Source organism: Diachasmimorpha longicaudata, chromosome 3 (genome assembly GCF_034640455.1).
Source record: "Diachasmimorpha longicaudata isolate KC_UGA_2023 chromosome 3, iyDiaLong2, whole genome shotgun sequence".
Classification (NCBI taxonomy): Eukaryota; Metazoa; Arthropoda; class Insecta; order Hymenoptera; family Braconidae; genus Diachasmimorpha; species Diachasmimorpha longicaudata.
Window position 1 is genome coordinate 3173750 of NC_087227.1, and position 20698 is coordinate 3194447.

A 20698-nucleotide genomic window follows, 5' to 3' on the forward strand; every position below is an offset into this window, starting at 1 on the left:
ATTGGATTCGAGCAACGATTTCCGATTTTTCTAGGGGTCCGGGAATTTTCTAAACTCGATTTTTTCGTTTTTCGCGTTTTTCTCGGTTCCTGGGCCTCCTAGAGCAAAACGGGCCGGGATTTGGGCTCATACCGTTTTTCGCCCATATCTTTGGAAATATCATAGCTAGGACAATTTGGCTGGCGCCATTGGATTCGTGAGACGATTTCCGATTTTTCTAGGGGTCCGGGAATTTTCCAAACTCGATTTTTTCGTTTTTCGCGTTTTTCTCGGCTCCTGGGCCTCCTAAAGCAAAACGGGAACGGATTTGGGCTCATACCGTTTTTCGCCCATATCTTTGGAAATATCATAGCTAGGACAATTTGGCTGGCGTCATTGGATTCGAGAGACGATTTCCGATTTTTCAAGGGGTCCGGGAATTTTCTAAACTCGATTTTTTCGTTTTTCTCGGCTCCTGGGCCTCCCAGAGCAAAACAGGCCGGGATTTGGGCTCATACCGTTTTTCGCCCATATCTTTGGAAATATCATAGCTAGGACAATTTGGCTGGCGCCATTGGATTCGTGAGACGATTTCCGATTTTTCTAGGGGTCCGGGAATTTTCTAAACTCGATTTTTACGTTTTTCGCGTTTTTCTCGGTTCCTGGGCCTCCTAGAGCAAAACGGGCCCGGATTTGGGCTCTTACCGTTTTTCGCCTATATCTTTGGAAATAGCATAGCTAGGACAATTTGGTTGGCCCCATTGGATTCGTGAGACGATTTCCGATTTTTCTAGGGGTTCGGGAATTTTCTAAACTCGATTTTTTCGTTTTTCTCGGCTCCTGGGTCTCCCAGAGCAAAACGGGCCGGGATATGGGCTCATACCGTTTTTCGCCCATATCTTAGGAAATATCATACCTAGGACAATTTGGCTGGCGCCATTGGATTCGTGAGACGATTTCCGATTTTTCTACGGGTCCGGGAATTTTCTAAAGTCGATTTTTCCGTTTTTCGCGTTTTTCTCGGCTTCTGGGCCTCCTAGAGCAAAACGGGCCCGGATTTGGTATCAACCCCTTTTTTGCCCATATCTTTGGAAATAGCATAGCTAGAACAATTGGGCTCGCGCCATTGGATTCGTGAGACGATTTCCGATTTTTCTAGGGGTCCGGGAATTTTCTAAACTCGATTTTTCCGTTTTTCGCGTTTTTCTCGGCTCCTGGGCCTCCCAGAGCAAAACGGGCCGGGATTTGGGCTCATACCCTTTTTCGGCCATATCTTTGGAAATATCATGGCTAGGACAATTTGGCTAGCGCCATTGGATTCGTGAGACGATTTCCGATTTTTCTGGGGCTCCGGGAATTTTCTAAACTCGATTTTTTCGTTTTTCGCGTTTTTCTCGGCTCCTGGGCCTCCCAGAGCAAAACGGGCCGGGATTTGGGCTCATACCGTTTTTCGCCCATATCTTTGGAAATACCATAGCTAGGACAATTTGGCTGGCGCCATTGGATTCGTGAGACGATTTCCGATTTTTCTAGGGGTCCGGGAAATTTCTAAACTCGATTTTTTCGTTTTTCGCGTTTTTCTCGGCTCCTGGGCCTCCCAGAGCAAAACGGGCCGGGATTTGGGCTCATACTGTTTTTCGCCCATATCGTTGAAAATATCATAGCTAGAACAATTGGGCTCGCGCCATTGGATTCATGGGAAGATTTTCGATTTTTCTAGGGGTCCGGGAATTTTCTAAACTCGATTTTTTCGTTTTTCGCGTTTTTCTCGGCTCCTGGGCCTCCCAGAGCAAAACGGGCCGGGATTTGGGCTCATACCGTTTTTCGCCCATATCTTTGGAAATATCATACCTAGGACAATTTGGCTGGCGCCATTGGATTCGTGAGACGATTTCCGATTTTTCTAGGGGTTCGGGAATTTTCTAAACTCGATTTTTTCGTTTTTCTCGGCTCCTGGGCCTCCCACAGCAAAACAGGCCGGGATTTGGGCTCATACCGTTTTTCGCCCATATCTTTGGAACTATCATAGCTAGGACAATTTGGCTGACGCCATTGGATTCGTGAGACGATTTCCGATTTTTCTAGGGGTCCGGGAATTTTCTAAACTCGATTTTTTCGTTTTTCGCGTTTTTCTCGGTTCCTGGGCCTCCTAGAGCAAAACGGGCCGGGATTTGGGCTCATACCGTTTTTCGCCCATATCTTTGGAAATATCATAGCTAGGACAATTTGGCTGGCGCCATTGGATTCGTGAGACGATTTCCGATTTTTCTAGGGGTCCGGGAATTTTCCAAACTCGATTTTTTCGTTTTTCGCGTTTTTCTCGGCTCCTGGGCCTCCTAAAGCAAAACGGGAACGGATTTGGGCTCATACCGTTTTTCGCCCATATCTTTGGAAATATCATAGCTAGGACAATTTGGCTGGCGTCATTGGATTCGAGAGACGATTTCCGATTTTTCAAGGGGTCCGGGAATTTTCCAAACTCGATTTTTCGTTTTTCGCGTTTTTCTCGGCTCCTGGGCCTCCCAGAGCAAAACGCGCCGGGATTTGGGCTCATACCGTTTTTCGCCCATATCTTTGGAAATATCATAGCTAGGACAATTTGGCTGGCGCCATTGGATTCGTGAGACGATTTCCGATTTTTCTAGGGGTCTGGGAATTTTCTAAAGTCGATTTTTCCGTTTTTCGCGTTTTTCTCGGCTCCTGCGCCTCCCAGAGCAAAACGGGCCGGGATTTGGGCTCATACCGTTTTTCGCCCATATCTTTGGAAATATCATACCTAGGACAATTTGGCTCGCGCCATTGGATTCGTGAGACGATTTCCGATTTTTCTAGGGGTCCGGGAATTTTCTAAACTCGATTTTTTCGTTTTTCTCGGCTCCTGGGCCTCCCAGAGCAAAACAGGCCGGGATTTGGGCTCATACCGTTTTTCGCCCATATCTTTGGAAATATCATAGCTAGGACAATTTGGCTGGCGCCATTGGATTCGTGAGACGATTTCCGATTTTTCTAGGGGTCCGGGAATTTTCTAAACTCGATTTTTTCGTTTTTCGCGTTTTTCTCGGCTCCTGGGCCTCCTAGAGCAAAACGGGCCCGGATTTGGTATCAACCCCTTTTTTGCCCATATCTTTGGAAATAGCATAGCTAGAACAATTGGGCTCGCGCCATTGGATTCATGGGACGATTTCCGATTTTTCTAGGGGTCCGGGAATTTTCTAAACTCGATTCTTTCGTTTTTCGCGTTTTTCTCGGCTCCTGAGCCTCCTAGAGCAAAACGGGCCCGGATTTGGTATCAACCCTTTTTTTGGCCATATCTTTGGAAATATTATAGCTAGGACAACTTGGCTGGCGCCATTGGCTTCGTGAGACGATTTCCGATTTTTCTAGGGGTCCGGGAATTTTCTAAACTCGATTTTTACGTTTTTCGCGTTTTTCTCGGTTCCTGGGCCTCCTAGAGCAAAACGGGCCCGGATTTGGGCTCTTACCGTTTTTCGCCTATATCTTTGGAAATAGCATAGCTAGGACAATTTGGTTGGCCCCATTGGATTCGTGAGACGATTTCCGATTTTTCTAGGGGTTCGGGAATTTTCTAAACTCGATTTTTTCGTTTTTCTCGGCTCCTGGGTCTCCCAGAGCAAAACGGGCCGGGATATGGGCTCATACCGTTTTTCGCCCATATCTTAGGAAATATCATACCTAGGACAATTTGGCTGGCGCCATTGGATTCGTGAGACGATTTCCGATTTTTCTACGGGTCCGGGAATTTTCTAAAGTCGATTTTTTCGTTTTTCGCGTTTTTCTCGGTTCCTGGGCCTGCTAGAGCAAAACGGGCCCGGATTTGGGCTCTTACCGTTTTTCGCCTATATCTTTGGAAATAGCATAGCTAGGACAATTTGGTTGGCCCCATTGGATTCGTGAGACGATTTCCGATTTTTCTAGGGGTCCGGGAATTTTCTAAACTCGATTTTTCCGTTTTTCGCGTTTTTCTCGGCTTCTGGGCCTCCCAGAGCAAAACGGGTCGGGATTTGGGCTCATACCGTTTTTCGGCCATATCTTTGGAAGTATCATAGCTAGGACAATTTGGCTGGCGCCATTGGATTCGTGAGACGATTTCCGATTTTTCTAGGGGTCCAGGAATTTTCTAAAGTCGATTTTTTCGTTTTTCGCATTTTTCTCGGCACCTGGGCCTCCTAGAGCAAAACGGGGCCGGATTTGGGCCCATACCGTTTTTCGCCTATATCTTTGGAAATAGCATAGCTAGGACAATTTGGTTGGCCCCATTGGATTCGTGAGACGATGTCCGATTTTTCTAGGGGTCCGGGAATTTTCTAAATTCGATTTTTTCGTTTTTCGCGTTTTTCTCGGCTCCTGGGCCTCCTAGAGCAAAACAGGCCCGGATTTGGTATCAACCCCTTTTTTGCCCATATCTTTGGAAATAGCATAGCTAGAACAATTGGGCTCGCGCCATTGGATTCGTGAGACTATATCCGATTTTTCTAGGGGTCCGGGAATTTTCTAAAGTCGATTTTTTCGTTTTTCGCATTTTTCTCGGCTCCTGGGCCTCCCAGAGCAAAACGGGCCGGGATTTGGGCTCATACCCTTTTTCGGCCATATCTTTGGAAATATCATGGCTAGGACAATTTGGCTAGCGCCATTGGATTCGTGAGACGATTTCCGATTTTTCTGGGGCTCCGGGAATTTTCTAAACTCGATTTTTTCGTTTTTCGCGTTTTTCTCGGCTCCTGGGCCTCCTAGAGCAAAACGGGCCCGCATTTGGTATCAACCCTTTTTTTGGCCATATCTTTGGAAATATTATAGCTAGGACAACTTGGCTGGCGCCATTGGCTTCGTGAGACGATTTCCGATTCTTCTAGGGGTCCGGGAATTTTCTAAACTCGATTTTTTCGTTTTTCGCGTTTTTCTCGCCTCCTGGGCCTCCCAGAGCAAAACGGGCCGGGATTTGGGCTCATACCGTTTTTCGCCCATATCTTTGGAAATATCATAGCTAGGACAATTTGGCTGGCGTCATTGGATTCGAGCAACGATTTCCGATTTTTCTAGGGGTCCGGGAATTTTCTAAACTCGATTTTTTCGTTTTTCGCGTTTTTCTCGGCTCCTGGGCCTCCTACAGCAAAACGGGCCCGGATTTGGACTCATAGCGTTTTTCGCCCATATCTTTGGACATATCATAGCTAGGACAATTTGGCTGGCGCCATTGGATTCGTGAGACGATTTCCGATTTTTCTAGGGTTCCGGGAATTTTCTAAAGTCGATTTTTCCGTTTTTCGCATTTTTCTCGGCTCCTGGGCCCCCCAGAGCAAAAGGGGCCGGGATTTGCGCTCATACCGTTTTTCGGCCATATCTTTGGAAATATCATAGCTAGGACAATTTGGGTGGCGCCATTGGATTCGTGAGACGATTTCCGATTTTTCTAGGGGTCCGGGAATTTTCTAAACTCGATTTTTTCGTTTTTCGCGTTTTTCTCGGCTCCTGGGCCTCCTAGAGCAAAACGGGCCCGGATTTGGTATCAACCCCTTTTTTGCCCATATCTTTGGAAATAGCATAGCTAGAACAATTGGGCTCGCGCCATTGGATTCATGGGACGATTTCCGATTTTTCTAGGGGTCCGGGAATTTTCTAAACTCGATTTTCATGTTTTTCGCGTTTTTCTCGGCTCCTGGGCCTCCTAGAGCAAAACGGGCCGGGATTTGGGCTCATACCGTTTTTCGCCCATATCTTTGGAAATACCATAGCTAGGACAATTTGGCTGGCGCCATTGGATTCGTGAGACGATTTCCGATTTTTCTAGGGGTCCGGGAAATTTCTAAACTCGATTTTTTCGTCTTTCGCGTTTTTCTCGGCTCCTGGGCCTCCCAGAGCAAAACGGGCCGGGATTTGGGCTCATACTGTTTTTCGCCCATATCGTTGAAAATATCATAGCTAGAACAATTGGGCTCGCGCCATTGGATTCATGGGAAGATTTTCGATTTTTCTAGGTGTCCGGGAATTTTCTAAACTCGATTTTTTCGTTTTTCGCGTTTTTCTCGGCTCCTGGGCCTCCCAGAGCAAAACGGGCCGGGATTTGGGCTCATACTGTTTTTCGCCCATATCGTTGAAAATATCATAGCTAGAACAATTGGGCTCGCGCCATTGGATTCATGGGAAGATTTTCGATTTTTCTAGGGGTCCGGGAATTTTCTAAACTCGATTTTTTAGTTTTTCGCGTTTTTCTCGGTTCCTGGGCCTCCTAGAGCAAAACGGGCCCGGATTTGGGCTCTTACCGTTTTTCGCCGATATCTTTGGAAATAGCATAGCTAGGACAATTTGGTTGGCCCCATTCGATTCGTGAGACGATTTCCGATTTTTCTAGGGGTCCGGGAATTTTCTAAAGTCGATTTTTCCGTTTTTCGCGTTTTTCTCGGCTCCTGGGCCTCCCAGAGCAAAACGGGCCGGGATTTGGGCTCATACCGTTTTTCGCCCATATCTTTGGAAATATCATACCTAGGACAATTTGGCTGGCGCCATTGGATTCGTGAGACGATTTCCGATTTTTCTAGGGGTCCGGGAATTTTCTAAACTCGATTTTTTCGTTTTTCTCGGCTCCTGGGCCTCCCAGAGCAAAACAGGCCGGGATTTGGGCTCATACCGTTTTTCGCCCATATCTTTGGAAATATCATAGCTAGGACAATTTGGCTGGCGCCATTGGATTCGTGAGACGATTTCCGATTTTTCTAGGGGTCCGAGAATTTTCTAAACTCGATTTTTTCGTTTTTCGCGTTTTTCTCGGCTCCTGGGCCTCCTAGAGCAAAACGGGCCCGGATTTGGTATCAACCCCTTTTTTGCCCATATCTTTGGAAATAGCATAGCTAGAATAATTGGGCTCGCGCCATTGGATTCATGGGACGATTTCCGATTTTTCTAGGGGTCCGGGAATTTTCTAAACTCGATTTTTACGTTTTTCGCGTTTTTCTCGGCTCCTGGGCCTCCTAGAGCAAAACGGGCCGGGATTTGGGCTCATACCGTTTTTCGCCCATATCTTTGGGAATATCATACCTAGGACAATTTGGCTGGCGCCATTGGATTCGTGAGACGATTTCCGATTTTTCTAGGGGTCCGGGAATTTTCTAAAGTCGATTTTTCCGTTTTTCGCGTTTTTCTAGGCTCCTGGGCCTCCCAGAGCAAAACGGGCCGGGATTTGGGCTCATACCGTTTTTCGCCCATATCTTTGGAAATATCATACTTGGACAATTTGGCTGGCGCCATTGGATTCGTGAGACGATTTCCGATTTTTCTAGGGGTCCGGGAATTTTCTAAACTCGATTTTTTCGTTTTTCTCGGCTCCTGGGCCTCCCAGAGCAAAACAGGCCGGGATTTGGGCTCATACCGTTTTTCGCCCATATCTTTGGAAATATCATAGCTAGGACAATTTGGCTGGCGCCATTGGATTCGTGAGACGATTTCCGATTTTTCTAGGGGTCCGGGAATTTTCTAAACTCGATTTTTTCGTTTTTCGCGTTTTTCTCGGCTCCTGGGCCTCCTAGAGCAAAACGGGCCCGGATTTGGTATCAACCCCTTTTTTGCCCATATCTTTGGAAATAGCATAGCTAGAACAATTGGGCTCGCGCCATTGGATTCATGGGACGATTTCCGATTTTTCTAGGGGTCCGGGAATTTTCTAAACTCGATTCTTTCGTTTTTCGCGTTTTTCTCGGCTCCTGAGCCTCCTAGAGCAAAACGGGCCCGGATTTGGTATCAACCCTTTTTTTGGCCATATCTTTGGAAATATTATAGCTAGGACAACTTGGCTGGCGCCATTGGCTTCGTGAGACGATTTCCGATTTTTCTAGGGGTCCGGGAATTTTCTAAACTCGATTTTTACGTTTTTCGCGTTTTTCTCGGTTCCTGGGCCTCCTAGAGCAAAACGGGCCCGGATTTGGGCTCTTACCGTTTTTCGCCTATATCTTTGGAAATAGCATAGCTAGGACAATTTGGTTGGCCCCATTGGATTCGTGAGACGATTTCCGATTTTTCTAGGGGTCCGGGAATTTTCTAAAGTCGATTTTTCCGTTTTTCGCGTTTTTCTCGGCTCCTGGGCCTCCCAGAGCAAAACGGGCCGGGATTTGGGCTCATACCGTTTTTCGCCCATATCTTTGGAAATATCATAGCTAGGACAATTTGGCTGGCGCCATTGGATTCGTGAGACGATTTCCGATTTTTCTAGGGGTCCGGGAATTTTCCAAACTCGATTTTTTCGTTTTTCGCGTTTTTCTCGGCTCCTGGGCCTCCTAAAGCAAAACGGGAACGGATTTGGGCTCATACTGTTTTTCGCCCATATCTTTGGAAATATCATAGCTAGGACAATTTGGCTGGCGTCATTGGATTCGAGAGACGATTTCCGATTTTTCAAGGGGTCCGGGAATTTTCCAAACTCGATTTTTCGTTTTTCGCGTTTTTCTCGGCTCCTGGGCCTCCCAGAGCAAAACGGGCCGGGATTTGGGCTCATACCGTTTTTCGCCCATATCTTTGGAAATATCATAGCTAGGACAATTTGGCTGGCGCCATTGGATTCGTGAGACGATTTCCGATTTTTCTAGGGGTACGGGAATTTTCTAAAGTCGATTTTTCCGTTTTTCGCGTTTTTCTCGGCTTCTGGGCCTCCTAGAGCAAAACGGGCCCGGATTTGGTATCAACCCCTTTTTTGCCCATATCTTTGGAAATAGCATAGCTAGAACAATTGGGCTCGCGCCATTGGATTCATGGGACGATTTCCGATTTTTCTAGGGGTCCGGGAATTTTCTAAACTCGATTTTTACGTTTTTCGCGTTTTTCTCGGCTCCTGGGCCTCCTAGAGCAAAACGGGCCGGGATTTGGGCTCATACCGTTTTTCGCCCATATCTTTGGAAATATTATAGCTAGGACAACTTGGCTGGCGCCATTGGCTTCGTGAGACGATTTCCGATTTTTCTGGGGCTCCGGGAATTTCCTAGACTCGATTTTTTCGATTTTCGCGTTTTTCTCGCCTCCTGGGCCTCCCAGAGCAAAACGGGCCCGGATTTGGGCTCTTACCGTTTTTCGCCTATATCTTTGGAAATAGCATAGCTAGGACAATTTGGTTGGCCCCATTGGATTCGTGAGACGATTTCCGATTTTTCTAGGGGTTCGGGAATTTTCTAAACTCGATTTTTTCGTTTTTCTCGGCTCCTGGGCCTCCCAGAGCAAAACAGGCCGGGATTTGGGCTCATACCGTTTTTCGCCCATATCTTTGGAAATATCATAGCTAGGACAATTTGGCTGGCGCCATTGGATTCATGGGACGATTTCCGATTTTTCTAGGGGTCCGGGAATTTTCTAAACTCGATTCTTTCGTTTTTCGCGTTTTTCTCGGCTCCTGGGCCTCCTAGAGCAAAACGGGCCCGGATTTGGTATCAACCCTTTTTTTGGCCATATCTTTGGAAATATTATAGCTAGGACAACTTGGCTGGCGCCATTGGCTTCGTGAGACGATTTCCGATTTTTCTAGGGGTCCGGGAATTTTCTAAACTCGATTTTTACGTTTTTCGCGTTTTTCTCGGTTCCTGGGCCTCCTAGAGCAAAACGGGCCCGGATTTGGGCTCTTACCGTTTTTCGCCTATATCTTTGGAAATAGCATAGCTAGGACAATTTGGTTGGCCCCATTGGATTCGTGAGACGATTTCCGATTTTTCTAGGGGTTCGGGAATTTTCTAAACTCGATTTTTTCGTTTTTCTCGGCTCCTGGGTCTCCCAGAGCAAAACGGGCCGGGATATGGGCTCATACCGTTTTTCGCCCATATCTTAGGAAATATCATAGCTAGGACAATTTGGCTGGCGCCATTGGATTCGTGAGACGATTTCCGATTTTTCTACGGGTCCGGGAATTTTCTAAAGTCGATTTTTTCGTTTTTCGCGTTTTTCTCGGTTCCTGGGCCTGCTAGAGCAAAACGGGCCCGGATTTGGGCTCTTACCGTTTTTCGCCTATATCTTTGGAAATAGCATAGCTAGGACAATTTGGTTGGCCCCATTGGATTCGTGAGACGATTTCCGATTTTTCTAGGGGTCCGGGAATTTTCTAAATTCGATTTTTTCGTTTTTCGCGTTTTTCTCGGCTCCTGGGCCTCCTAGAGCAAAACAGGCCCGGATTTGGTATCAACCCCTTTTTTGCCCATATCTTTGGAAATAGCATAGCTAGAACAATTGGGCTCGCGCCATTGGATTCGTGAGACTATATCCGATTTTTCTAGGGGTCCGGGAATTTTCTAAAGTCGATTTTTCCGTTTTTCGCGTTTTTCTCGGCTCCTGGGCCTCCCAGAGCAAAACGGGCCGGGATTTGGTATCAACCCCTTTTTTGCCCATATCTTTGGAAATAGCATAGCTAGAACAATTGGGCTCGCGCCATTGGATTCATGGGACGATTTCCGATTTTTCTAGGGGTCCGGGAATTTTCTAAACTCGATTCTTTCGTTTTTCGCGTTTTTCTCGGCTCCTGAGCCTCCTAGAGCAAAACGGGCCCGGATTTGGTATCAACCCTTTTTTTGGCCATATCTTTGGAAATATTATAGCTAGGACAACTTGGCTGGCGCCATTGGCTTCGTGAGACGATTTCCGATTTTTCTAGGGGTCCGGGAATTTTCTAAACTCGATTTTTACGTTTTTCGCGTTTTTCTCGGTTCCTGGGCCTCCTAGAGCAAAACGGGCCGGGATTTGGGCTCATACCGTTTTTCGCCCATATCTTTGGAAATATCATAGCTAGGACAATTTGGCTGGCGTCATTGGATTCGAGCAACGATTTCCGATTTTTCTAGGGGTCCGGGAATTTTCTAAACTCGATTTTTTCGTTTTTCGCGTTTTTCTCGGCTCCTGGGCCTCCTACAGCAAAACGGGCCCGGATTTGGACTCATAGCGTTTTTCGCCCATATCTTTGGACATATCATAGCTAGGACAATTTGGCTGGCGCCATTGGATTCGTGAGACGATTTCCGATTTTTCTAGGGTTCCGGGAATTTTCTAAAGTCGATTTTTCCGTTTTTCGCATTTTTCTCGGCTCCTGGGCCCCCCAGAGCAAAAGGGGCCGGGATTTGCGCTCATACCGTTTTTCGGCCATATCTTTGGAAATATCATAGCTAGGACAATTTGGGTGGCGCCATTGGATTCGTGAGACGATTTCCGATTTTTCTAGGGGTCCGGGAATTTTCTAAACTCGATTTTTTCGTTTTTCGCGTTTTTCTCGGCTCCTGGGCCTCCTAGAGCAAAACGGGCCCGGATTTGGTATCAACCCCTTTTTTGCCCATATCTTTGGAAATAGCATAGCTAGAACAATTGGGCTCGCGCCATTGGATTCATGGGACGATTTCCGATTTTTCTAGGGGTCCGGGAATTTTCTAAACTCGATTTTTATGTTTTTCGCGTTTTTCTCGGCTCCTGGGCCTCCTAGAGCAAAACGGGCCGGGATTTGGGCTCATACCGTTTTTCGCCCATATCTTTGGAAATACCATAGCTAGGACAATTTGGCTGGCGCCATTGGATTCGTGAGACGATTTCCGATTTTTCTAGGGGTCCGGGAAATTTATAAACTCGATTTTTTCGTCTTTCGCGTTTTTCTCGGCTCCTGGGCCTCCCAGAGCCAAACGGGCCGGGATTTGGGCTCATACTGTTTTTCGCCCATATCGTTGAAAATATCATAGCTAGAACAATTGGGCTCGCGCCATTGGATTCATGGGAAGATTTTCGATTTTTCTAGGGGTCCGGGAATTTTCTAAACTCGATTTTTTCGTTTTTCGCGTTTTTCTCGGCTCCTGGGCCTCCCAGAGCAAAACGGGCCGGGATTTGGGCTCATACTGTTTTTCGCCCATATCGTTGAAAATATCATAGCTAGAACAATTGGGCTCGCGCCATTGGATTCATGGGAAGATTTTCGATTTTTCTAGGGGTCCGGGAATTTTCTAAACTCGATTTTTTAGTTTTTCGCGTTTTTCTCGGTTCCTGGGCCTCCTAGAGCAAAACGGGCCCGGATTTGGGCTCTTACCGTTTTTCGCCGATATCTTTGGAAATAGCATAGCTAGGACAATTTGGTTGGCCCCATTCGATTCGTGAGACGATTTCCGATTTTTCTAGGGGTCCGGGAATTTTCTAAAGTCGATTTTTCCGTTTTTCGCGTTTTTCTCGGCTCCTGGGCCTCCCAGAGCAAAACGGGCCGGGATTTGGGCTCATACCGTTTTTCGCCCATATCTTTGGAAATATCATACCTAGGACAATTTGGCTGGCGCCATTGGATTCGTGAGACGATTTCCGATTTTTCTAGGGGTCCGGGAATTTTCTAAACTCGATTTTTTCGTTTTTCTCGGCTCCTGGGCCTCCCAGAGCAAAACAGGCCGGGATTTGGGCTCATACCGTTTTTCGCCCATATCTTTGGAAATATCATAGCTAGGACAATTTGGCTGGCGTCATTGGATTCGAGAGACGATTTCCGATTTTTCAAGGGGTCCGGGAATTTTCCAAACTCGATTTTTCGTTTTTCGCGTTTTTCTCGGCTCCTGGGCCTCCCAGAGCAAAACGCGCCGGGATTTGGGCTCATACCGTTTTTCGCCCATATCTTTGGAAATATCATAGCTAGGACAATTTGGCTGGCGCCATTGGATTCGTGAGACGATTTCCGATTTTTCTAGGGGTCTGGGAATTTTCTAAAGTCGATTTTTCCGTTTTTCGCGTTTTTCTCGGCTCCTGCGCCTCCCAGAGCAAAACGGGCCGGGATTTGGGCTCATACCGTTTTTCGCCCATATCTTTGGAAATATCATACCTAGGACAATTTGGCTCGCGCCATTGGATTCGTGAGACGATTTCCGATTTTTCTAGGGGTCCGGGAATTTTCTAAACTCGATTTTTTCGTTTTTCTCGGCTCCTGGGCCTCCCAGAGCAAAACAGGCCGGGATTTGGGCTCATACCGTTTTTCGCCCATATCTTTGGAAATATCATAGCTAGGACAATTTGGCTGGCGCCATTGGATTCGTGAGACGATTTCCGATTTTTCTAGGGGTCCGGGAATTTTCTAAACTCGATTTTTTCGTTTTTCGCGTTTTTCTCGGCTCCTGGGCCTCCTAGAGCAAAACGGGCCCGCATTTGGTATCAACCCTTTTTTTGGCCATATCTTTGGAAATATTATAGCTAGGACAACTTGGCTGGCGCCATTGGCTTCGTGAGACGATTTCCGATTCTTCTAGGGGTCCGGGAATTTTCTAAACTCGATTTTTTCGTTTTTCGCGTTTTTCTCGCCTCCTGGGCCTCCCAGAGCAAAACGGGCCGGGATTTGGGCTCATACCGTTTTTCGCCCATATCTTTGGAAATATCATAGCTAGGACAATTTGGCTGGCGTCATTGGATTCGAGCAACGATTTCCGATTTTTCTAGGGGTCCGGGAATTTTCTAAACTCGATTTTTTCGTTTTTCGCGTTTTTCTCGGCTCCTGGGCCTCCTACAGCAAAACGGGCCCGGATTTGGACTCATAGCGTTTTTCGCCCATATCTTTGGACATATCATAGCTAGGACAATTTGGCTGGCGCCATTGGATTCGTGAGACGATTTCCGATTTTTCTAGGGTTCCGGGAATTTTCTAAAGTCGATTTTTCCGTTTTTCGCATTTTTCTCGGCTCCTGGGCCCCCCAGAGCAAAAGGGGCCGGGATTTGCGCTCATACCGTTTTTCGGCCATATCTTTGGAAATATCATAGCTAGGACAATTTGGGTGGCGCCATTGGATTCGTGAGACGATTTCCGATTTTTCTAGGGGTCCGGGAATTTTCTAAACTCGATTTTTTCGTTTTTCGCGTTTTTCTCGGCTCCTGGGCCTCCTAGAGCAAAACGGGCCCGGATTTGGTATCAACCCCTTTTTTGCCCATATCTTTGGAAATAGCATAGCTAGAACAATTGGGCTCGCGCCATTGGATTCATGGGACGATTTCCGATTTTTCTAGGGGTCCGGGAATTTTCTAAACTCGATTTTCATGTTTTTCGCGTTTTTCTCGGCTCCTGGGCCTCCTAGAGCAAAACGGGCCGGGATTTGGGCTCATACCGTTTTTCGCCCATATCTTTGGAAATACCATAGCTAGGACAATTTGGCTGGCGCCATTGGATTCGTGAGACGATTTCCGATTTTTCTAGGGGTCCGGGAAATTTCTAAACTCGATTTTTTCGTCTTTCGCGTTTTTCTCGGCTCCTGGGCCTCCCAGAGCAAAACGGGCCGGGATTTGGGCTCATACTGTTTTTCGCCCATATCGTTGAAAATATCATAGCTAGAACAATTGGGCTCGCGCCATTGGATTCATGGGAAGATTTTCGATTTTTCTAGGGGTCCGGGAATTTTCTAAACTCGATTTTTTCGTTTTTCGCGTTTTTCTCGGCTCCTGGGCCTCCCAGAGCAAAACGGGCCGGGATTTGGGCTCATACTGTTTTTCGCCCATATCGTTGAAAATATCATAGCTAGAACAATTGGGCTCGCGCCATTGGATTCATGGGAAGATTTTCGATTTTTCTAGGGGTCCGGGAATTTTCTAAACTCGATTTTTTAGTTTTTCGCGTTTTTCTCGGTTCCTGGGCCTCCTAGAGCAAAACGGGCCCGGATTTGGGCTCTTACCGTTTTTCGCCGATATCTTTGGAAATAGCATAGCTAGGACAATTTGGTTGGCCCCATTCGATTCGTGAGACGATTTCCGATTTTTCTAGGGGTCCGGGAATTTTCTAAAGTCGATTTTTCCGTTTTTCGCGTTTTTCTCGGCTCCTGGGCCTCCCAGAGCAAAACGGGCCGGGATTTGGGCTCATACCGTTTTTCGCCCATATCTTTGGAAATATCATACCTAGGACAATTTGGCTGGCGCCATTGGATTCGTGAGACGATTTCCGATTTTTCTAGGGGTCCGGGAATTTTCTAAACTCGATTTTTTCGTTTTTCTCGGCTCCTGGGCCTCCCAGAGCAAAACAGGCCGGGATTTGGGCTCATACCGTTTTTCGCCCATATCTTTGGAAATATCATAGCTAGGACAATTTGGCTGGCGCCATTGGATTCGTGAGACGATTTCCGATTTTTCTAGGGGTCCGAGAATTTTCTAAACTCGATTTTTTCGTTTTTCGCGTTTTTCTCGGCTCCTGGGCCTCCTAGAGCAAAACGGGCCCGGATTTGGTATCAACCCCTTTTTTGCCCATATCTTTGGAAATAGCATAGCTAGAATAATTGGGCTCGCGCCATTGGATTCATGGGACGATTTCCGATTTTTCTAGGGGTACGGGAATTTTCTAAAGTCGATTTTTCCGTTTTTCGCGTTTTTCTCGGCTTCTGGGCCTCCTAGAGCAAAACGGGCCCGGATTTGGTATCAACCCCTTTTTTGCCCATATCTTTGGAAATAGCATAGCTAGAACAATTAGGCTCGCGCCATTGGATTCATGGGACGATTTCCGATTTTTCTAGGGGTCCGGGAATTTTCTAAACTCGATTTTTACGTTTTTCGCGTTTTTCTCGGCTCCTGGGCCTCCTAGAGCAAAACGGGCCGGGATTTGGGCTCATACCGTTTTTCGCCCATATCTTTGGAAATATTATAGCTAGGACAACTTGGCTGGCGCCATTGGCTTCGTGAGACGATTTCCGATTTTTCTGGGGCTCCGGGAATTTCCTAGACTCGATTTTTTCGATTTTCGCGTTTTTCTCGCCTCCTGGGCCTCCCAGAGCAAAACGGGCCCGGATTTGGGCTCTTACCGTTTTTCGCCTATATCTTTGGAAATAGCATAGCTAGGACAATTTGGTTGGCCCCATTGGCTTCGTGAGACGATTTCCGATTTTTCTGGGGCTCCGGGAATTTTCTAAACTCGATTTTTTCGTTTTTCGCGTTTTTCTCGGCTCCTGGGCCTCCTAGAGCAAAACGGGCCCGCATTTGGTATCAACCCTTTTTTTGGCCATATCTTTGGAAATATTATAGCTAGGACAACTTGGCTGGCGCCATTGGCTTCGTGAGACGATTTCCGATTCTTCTAGGGGTCCGGGAATTTTCTAAACTCGATTTTTTCGTTTTTCGCGTTTTTCTCGCCTCCTGGGCCTCCCAGAGCAAAACGGGCCGGGATTTGGGCTCATACCGTTTTTCGCCCATATCTTTGGAAATATCATAGCTAGGACAATTTGGCTGGCGTCATTGGATTCGAGCAACGATTTCCGATTTTTCTAGGGGTCCGGGAATTTTCTAAACTCGATTTTTTCGTTTTTCGCGTTTTTCTCGGCTCCTGGGCCTCCTACAGCAAAACGGGCCCGGATTTGGACTCATAGCGTTTTTCGCCCATATCTTTGGACATATCATAGCTAGGACAATTTGGCTGGCGCCATTGGATTCGTGAGACGATTTCCGATTTTTCTAGGGTTCCGGGAATTTTCTAAAGTCGATTTTTCCGTTTTTCGCATTTTTCTCGGCTCCTGGGCCCCCCAGAGCAAAAGGGGCCGGGATTTGCGCTCATACCGTTTTTCGGCCATATCTTTGGAAATATCATAGCTAGGACAATTTGGGTGGCGCCATTGGATTCGTGAGACGATTTCCGATTTTTCTAGGGGTCCGGGAATTTTCTAAACTCGATTTTTTCGTTTTTCGCGTTTTTCTCGGCTCCTGGGCCTCCTAGAGCAAAACGGGCCCGGATTTGGTATCAACCCCTTTTTTGCCCATATCTTTGGAAATAGCATAGCTAGAACAATTGGGCTCGCGCCATTGGATTCATGGGACGATTTCCGATTTTTCTAGGGGTCCGGGAATTTTCTAAACTCGATTTTCATGTTTTTCGCGTTTTTCTCGGCTCCTGGGCCTCCTAGAGCAAAACGGGCCGGGATTTGGGCTCATACCGTTTTTCGCCCATATCTTTGGAAATACCATAGCTAGGACAATTTGGCTGGCGCCATTGGATTCGTGAGACGATTTCCGATTTTTCTAGGGGTCCGGGAAATTTCTAAACTCGATTTTTTCGTCTTTCGCGTTTTTCTCGGCTCCTGGGCCTCCCAGAGCAAAACGGGCCGGGATTTGGGCTCATACTGTTTTTCGCCCATATCGTTGAAAATATCATAGCTAGAACAATTGGGCTCGCGCCATTGGATTCATGGGAAGATTTTCGATTTTTCTAGGGGTCCGGGAATTTTCTAAACTCGATTTTTTCGTTTTTCGCGTTTTTCTCGGCTCCTGGGCCTCCCAGAGCAAAACGGGCCGGGATTTGGGCTCATACTGTTTTTCGCCCATATCGTTGAAAATATCATAGCTAGAACAATTGGGCTCGCGCCATTGGATTCATGGGAAGATTTTCGATTTTTCTAGGGGTCCGGGAATTTTCTAAACTCGATTTTTTAGTTTTTCGCGTTTTTCTCGGTTCCTGGGCCTCCTAGAGCAAAACGGGCCCGGATTTGGGCTCTTACCGTTTTTCGCCGATATCTTTGGAAATAGCATAGCTAGGACAATTTGGTTGGCCCCATTCGATTCGTGAGACGATTTCCGATTTTTCTAGGGGTCCGGGAATTTTCTAAAGTCGATTTTTCCGTTTTTCGCGTTTTTCTCGGCTCCTGGGCCTCCCAGAGCAAAACGGGCCGGGATTTGGGCTCATACCGTTTTTCGCCCATATCTTTGGAAATATCATACCTAGGACAATTTGGCTGGCGCCATTGGATTCGTGAGACGATTTCCGATTTTTCTAGGGGTCCGGGAATTTTCTAAACTCGATTTTTTCGTTTTTCTCGGCTCCTGGGCCTCCCAGAGCAAAACAGGCCGGGATTTGGGCTCATACCGTTTTTCGCCCATATCTTTGGAAATATCATAGCTAGGACAATTTGGCTGGCGCCATTGGATTCGTGAGACGATTTCCGATTTTTCTAGGGGTCCGAGAATTTTCTAAACTCGATTTTTTCGTTTTTCGCGTTTTTCTCGGCTCCTGGGCCTCCTAGAGCAAAACGGGCCCGGATTTGGTATCAACCCCTTTTTTGCCCATATCTTTGGAAATAGCATAGCTAGAATAATTGGGCTCGCGCCATTGGATTCATGGGACGATTTCCGATTTTTCTAGGGGTACGGGAATTTTCTAAAGTCGATTTTTCCGTTTTTCGCGTTTTTCTCGGCTTCTGGGCCTCCTAGAGCAAAACGGGCCCGGATTTGGTATCAACCCCTTTTTTGCCCATATCTTTGGAAATAGCATAGCTAGAACAATTGGGCTCGCGCCATTGGATTCATGGGACGATTTCCGATTTTTCTAGGGGTCCGGGAATTTTCTAAACTCGATTTTTACGTTTTTCGCGTTTTTCTCGGCTCCTGGGCCTCCTAGAGCAAAACGGGCCGGGATTTGGGCTCATACCGTTTTTCGCCCATATCTTTGGAAATATTATAGCTAGGACAACTTGGCTGGCGCCATTGGCTTCGTGAGACGATTTCCGATTTTTCTGGGGCTCCGGGAATTTCCTAGACTCGATTTTTTCGATTTTCGCGTTTTTCTCGCCTCCTGGGCCTCCCAGAGCAAAACGGGCCCGGATTTGGGCTCTTACCGTTTTTCGCCTATATCTTTGGAAATAGCATAGCTAGGACAATTTGGTTGGCCCCATTGGATTCGTGAGACGATTTCCGATTTTTCTAGGGGTTCGGGAATTTTCTAAACTCGATTTTTTCGTTTTTCTCGGCTCCTGGGCCTCCCAGAGCAAAACAGGCCGGGATTTGGGCTCATACCGTTTTTCGCCCATATCTTTGGAAATATCATAGCTAGGACAATTTGGCTGGCGCCATTGGATTCGTGAGACGATTTCCGAGTTTTCTAGGGGTCCGGGAATTTTCTAAACTCGATTTTTTCGTTTTTCGCGTTTTTCTCGGCTCCTGGGCCTCCTAGAGCAAAACGGGCCCGGATTTGGTATCAACCCCTTTTTTGCCCATATCTTTGGAAATAGCATAGCTAGGACAATTTGGCTGGCGCCATTGGATTCGTGAGACGATTTCCGATTTTTCTAGGGGTCCGGGAATTTTCTAAACTCGATTTTTTCGTTTTTCTCGGCTCCTGGGTCTCCCAGAGCAAAACGGGCCGGGATATGGGCTCATACCGTTTTTCGCCCATATCTTAGGAAATATCATAGCTAGGACAATTTGGCTGGCGCCATTGGATTCGTGAGACGACTTCCGATTTTTCTAGGGGTCCGGGAATTTTCTAAAGTCGATTTTTTCGTTTTTCGCATTTTTCTCGGCACCTGGGCCTCCTAGAGCAAAACGGGGCCGGATTTGGGCCCATACCGTTTTTCGCCTATATCTTTGGAAATAGCATAGCTAGGACAATTTGGTTGGCCCCATTGGATTCGTGAGACGATGTCCGATTTTTCTAGGGGTCCGGGAATTTTCTAAATTCGATTTTTTCGTTTTTCGCGTTTTTCTCGGCTCCTGGGCCTCCTAGAGCAAAACAGGCCCGGATTTGGTATCAACCCCTTTTTTGCCCATATCTTTGGAAATAGCATAGCTAGAACAATTGGGCTCGCGCCATTGGATTCGTGAGACTATATCCGATTTTTCTAGGGGTCCGGGAATTTTCTAAAGTCGATTTTTTCGTTTTTCGCATTTTTCTCGGCTCCTGGGCCTCCCAGAGCAAAACGGGCCGGGATTTGGGCTCATACCCTTTTTCGGCCATATCTTTGGAAATATCATGGCTAGGACAATTTGGCTAGCGCCATTGGATTCGTGAGAAGATTTCCGATTTTTCTGGGGCTCCGGGAATTTTCTAAACTCGATTTTTTCGTTTTTCGCGTTTTTCTCGGCTCCTGGGCCTCCTAGAGCAAAACGGGCCCGGATTTGGTATCAACCCCTTTTTTGCCCTTATCTTTGGAAATAGCATAGCTAGAACAATTGGGCTCGCGCCATTGGATTCATGGGACGATTTCCAATTTTTCTAGGGGTCCGGGAATTTTCTAAAGTCGATTTTTCCGTTTTTCGCGTTTTTCTCGGCTCCTGGGCCTCCCAGAGCAAAACGGGCCGGGATTTGGGCTCATACCCTTTTTCGGCCATATCTTTGGAAATATCATGGCTAGGACAATTTGGCTAGCGCCATTGGATTCGTGAGACGATTTCCGATTTTTCTGGGGCTCCGGGAATTTTCTAAACTCGATTTTTTCGTTTTTCGCGTTTTTCTCGGCTCCTGGGCCTCCCAGAGCAAAACGGGCCGGGATTTGGGCTCATACCGTTTTTCGCCCATATCTTTGGAAATACCATAGCTAGGACAATTTGGCTGGCGCCATTGGATTCGTGAGACGATTTCCGATTTTTCTAGGGGTCCGGGAATTTTCTAAACTCGATTCTTTCGTTTTTCGCGTTTTTCTCGGCTCCTGAGCCTCCTAGAGCAAAACGGGCCCGGATTTGGTATCAACCCTTTTTTTGGCCATATCTTTGGAAATATTATAGCTAGGACAACTTGGCTGGCGCCATTGGCTTCGTGAGACGATTTCCGATTTTTCTAGGGGTCCGGGAATTTTCTAAACTCGATTTTTACGTTTTTCGCGTTTTTCTCGGTTCCTGGGCCTCCTAGAGCAAAACGGGCCCGGATTTGGGCTCTTACCGTTTTTCGCCTATATCTTTGGAAATAGCATAGCTAGGACAATTTGGTTGGCCCCATTGGATTCGTGAGACGATTTCCGATTTTTCTAGGGGTTCGGGAATTTTCTAAACTCGATTTTTTCGTTTTTCTCGGCTC